Source organism: Silene latifolia, chromosome 6 (genome assembly GCF_048544455.1).
Source record: "Silene latifolia isolate original U9 population chromosome 6, ASM4854445v1, whole genome shotgun sequence".
NCBI lineage: Eukaryota > Viridiplantae > Streptophyta > Magnoliopsida > Caryophyllales > Caryophyllaceae > Silene > Silene latifolia.
The window spans coordinates 79,490,049-79,494,552 of record NC_133531.1 but is presented as its reverse complement, the minus strand read 5'-3'; the positions used below and the strand labels follow the sequence as shown (position 1 = coordinate 79,494,552).

General features: G+C 35.3%; 1 long non-coding RNA gene across 1 annotated transcript; it reads left to right on the top strand.

Moving 5' to 3' along the window:
* Positions 1 to 1,373: 1,373 nt before the first annotated feature.
* LOC141658807 (uncharacterized) lies at positions 1,374 to 2,494 on the top strand. Its single transcript, XR_012549442.1, has 3 exons — positions 1,374 to 1,458; positions 1,558 to 1,625; positions 2,411 to 2,494. It is a non-coding gene; the product is annotated as an uncharacterized LOC141658807 (long non-coding RNA).
* The last annotated feature ends 2,010 nt before the right edge of the window (positions 2,495 to 4,504 follow it).

Below are 4,504 nucleotides of genomic sequence, written 5' to 3'. Positions count from 1 at the left end.
AGGGACGTCCTCTCTCTACCATGCACAAAAGTGGATACGATGGAAAAGGGATCAATAGAATTTTGAGTTTCATGTGGGAGTTTGCTTTTGTTGTTGTTTTTGCCCCCAATTTGTGGCATTTGACATTTTGAGAACATTTCTTTGCCATTTGTTTTGATGTTTGGCATTTCAACACTTGATAATTTTTCAACCTTTTGCATTTCTTTTTGAACATTTTTAAATCTACCTCATTTGTAGGGAGGGTGCTTATATTTGAAGCTTTAGGAGTCTATTTTTGCTCCTCTTTTCATTTGATGCAATTGCAAACTTTTTTGACTTTTTATTTCAATTCTTGAACTCAAATTTTGAACAATTTTTATGCCCATTCCCTTTGATGACAAAATATGGTAGAACATGGATGATGGATGGTTGCATGGTTTCAAGGGTCACGTTGGAATAAACGGTAACCAAGGAGTTATCACACCACAAGGTACTCTTGACTAGGCCTTAATCCATGGTTCAAAGGATACTAGCATGACACATCCTAGGGTGTTTTACAAGCATTCTAACAAGCAAAGTCTTAAGAAGAAAAAGTATCTACAAGGGCCTATGTACACTTGTCAAACTTCCTAAATAGACATTTTCACAAAAAAATTCCTAAATGCAACTATACCCCGTATTTTATTAAGTTGGATAAAATTCTTTTAATTGCTATTTTGAATTTAATTACATCATTTAACGATTTATATATATATACTTAGCTAATTAATTAATTTCATCATAATTCGATACGTTAATTTTAATAATCATTAATAAGTTTATTTAAAGTTAGTTCGAGTTTATTGAAGTTAGTTCGAGTTTATTTATTTAATAATTTCCGTTTCTTTACGAGTCCTTATGAAAGTTGTTTTAAGTGAACCCGAGATGGATTTTGGGAACAAAATCGTCCAATTAGCTATTTTGAGCTTATTTCACTAAATTAGCAATTTTTATTAATATCCGATTAGTTTCGTAAAAAAAAAATCGCTAATAATTCCGATTCAAGTTGATATTGTATTATTTACGTTAACTAGCTGAGTTTATTTTATTTTCACTCATTAAATTTATTTATTATTGATTCCGTTTTATTACTGAAACTTTTACTAAAACCGATTTTATTAACTCGAGACGGTTTTAAAAACGAGTGAAATTACTTAACGATGAAGAAACGTACGTATAATATATAGCAGGCAAGCAAGCTCGTCACTCATTCTTTTATTATTATTATTATTATTATTACACCCGTCCCTACCCCATTCTTTTCCCCTTCCTTTCGTGTTTCACCAGCAACAACGAAACAATAGCAACAACAACAGCCAACAACCAGTGAAACCAAAACACCATTTCGTCACCTCCAACCTCAGATCCCGCCTCCATTCTCAACCAAATTCGATAATTTTTGTACCATTCTCTTCCCCTTTCCTTCCTCCTCCTTTTAAGGTAAGAAAGTCTCCTTTTTGTAGTGGTTTCGTCTTTCGCCGTCTTATAAAAGTGTCGTCTTTTAGCTTCTTTATTCCGTTTTCTTGCCCTTTTATGAAGGATTCGAAGACCCGGGGTGAGGCTCGTGCCTTGTGGACCATTTATTCGAAGAATAAGGAGCGTTAAAGGTAACGGTGATAGGTTACTCGAATTATTTATAATACTAGCTATTATATTTCCTATTGTTAAGTTAATTAGTTGTGAGACGGGTTAAATTATGAAGTTTGCAAACTATGTAGTTGAAAGGTACGAGATAGTGGTGCTAAATCTTGGATAATGTTGGAATAGTGCTGTGAACATACGGACTGTGAGGCGGAGCATTCATAATTGCTCAATTGATAATAGCCAGTGAGAAATAGATCCTATATGTTAAAGTTAGCTTAAGATTTAGAAGATGGTCTACTACTATGTTTATGCGCACATTGTTCTTTGGATTTTGAGATTGAGAATTGATCAGTTGAGATTGGTTTTATTTGGATTGTATTGTGTTCGAATTGTCGTATCCTTTGATCAGGTCTAGCGGGTGAGTAGCTTAGAGTTATACTCTAAATGTTGAGCAATTCCTTTAATGGAATATTTGACAATATCGATATTGAATTGGAGATGGAAATCTGGTTACTATGGAGTATTATATTATGAGACGGAGTAATGAGTAGGACGGAGTAATGAGAGAGATGGGGTAGAGAGTTGAGATTGAATTAATTATTGGGACGAGAGTGACTATTATAAGGTTGGCCTAGCGGCTTTGGGCCGTGGCCTAGGCAGTGGCCTGGCTAAGTCGCGAGTTTGGGCCGTATCTATAAATTGTTTTGACGCTAGTTTGGTTTATTTAAAATATAATTAAATTAATTTCCGTCTCATATTTTATATAACGATAATTCGTTAATATCGTCCTTTCACATAATTATTTTAGGTGACTCATATGTGGTTGAAGATGAAGAGTAATTTTGGGTTTTAGAAGCTTTCTCAAGTTTATTGCTTGTCTCTTTGCTAGCTTAAGGTAACTATTTCGAGTTACTCGACGAATAAATGTCACATTCTTTGTTTTCTTGTATGATTTTATGATTGTTATTTGAGTAGTTTATTTCACATGAAAATATGGGTTAAATTCATGTCTTTAGTAAGTTTATGTTCACATATTAGTATGGAAATGAAATGGGAATGATTAATTGATGCTTAAAACGGTGTTAAAATGAACAAAAACGGAGGAACGGAGGAATTGGGGGTGGCGGCCCGGCAAATGGCCGGGCCGTGCGAGCCACGGCAGCCCTGGGTTGGCCCGGGTCGGCCCGTTGCTTGTTTTCACGATTTTTCATGCGTTGTTCGTCGTTTCGGGTTCATTAATGTTATATTTAGTATAAGTAACATATGGGTAAACTTTTGAAATGAATAATGTTAGTAGTAAATATAATGTTGGTGGTAAAATTATTCTTATATTGGTAGTTTGCACATGTTAGGATAGGTTATGATATGAAATTGTAATGAATAGGCTTAAAATGAATTTTATAGCAATAATTGTAATGTTTGGATGATTATGCCGAAAACTGAGCCTTAGTCCCTTTGACTGAATCGATGTCAGTCAATTGTGTGATTGGTCGGCCATGATTGAACCCGTGCACGCCGCAGTGTCAGGGTTGCGGTAAAAATTCGGTTGGATGAAAATTAATGTGAAAAATGGATAATTGGCCTTATTCTTGTTTTAGGCCATTTATTAAGTTTTTAGTTCACATGTGTTGTTGGTTGAATTGAATGGTTTCTTATATTGTAGAAACGGCCTTAGATTCCCTGAAACCTTTAATATTGTTAATATTGCTTGAAATGGAATTGGTATTGAATACTTCTTGCAGGTTGTTGTGTTTGTCATAGATAGGTCTTTATAGTCTTTGACGAGTGTATGTTCACTGCTTAATAGCCTTTGTGTTCCTGACTTGGTGGGATTATATCCAAGTTGGGGCATGACCTCGTTACTTATTTTGAGGGTAAGTGGTCAGCTTAAGTACTAGCCAACCCTTTGGTGGACTCCTTAGGGTACTCACTTTGTTTTAGAAAAATTGTGGGTCTTGGGTGCGGTGGTGTGTATCCGCATGTCTAGGTCTGCGCAGATTTTAGGCTAGGGTTGTGTTGTGTCTTGGCCATGTTTTGATAGAACCTCTGAGCCAAGATACCGGTTCGATTACCTTCCCTACCTCGTGGTATAGACTCGAGTTACAGAGTGAATATTGACCGTGCTAAGAACTTATGCCTGTCTTTGATATATTGCCCTTTCTTGTATGGTGATTTTATGAATTGTAATAGGTGAGATGCAAGCCGGTTACAATTGATAAAGTTTGGATTACTGTTTGTTATATGTTTCACATGATAGCTTAAATTGGTCAGTTTAGTGTTCATATGTTAGAATACTTAGTAATTAAATTATTTATCATGTTGTTTACATGTTACATTACATGTTACATTAAATATGACATTTCGTGACTGGGAGGACTCGAAGTTACTCCCCACTGAATTGTGGCTTTCGTGTTTGTATAAAATGCGATTGACAGGTTGATGATGATTAGATGGGTTACACGGACGAGCTAGTGAGCAAAAGAACCTTGGACTTAGTTTGGTTATTTTGTAGTAAACCTTTAAACATTTGGTTGTATATATTTTGAAGGGACATATGTCTCCCTCTCTTACTTTGGTTTGTATCACTTTATTCTCGCGACTTTAGCATGTTATGTAAATTAGGGTGTTAGTATTTGCAGGTTTTGGCACTCTTCATTTGGAAGTGTTTGTGGTTGGTTTAGAAAAGTTTTTAAAATTACAGGTTTTATCTGGTTGAACCAATTACAAACATATCCTGTCAGTTTTTCTGTAAAATTTTACGTGTTTATTTTACGCTAAAAATGAGGGTGTCACAGTTGGTATCAGAGCATATTTGCTCCCGACGCACGTTTGTGCACCCCAATATAAATAACTTGACCTTAAAATAACAAACTTGAGAGATGGGTAGGATGGGTAGACTTAG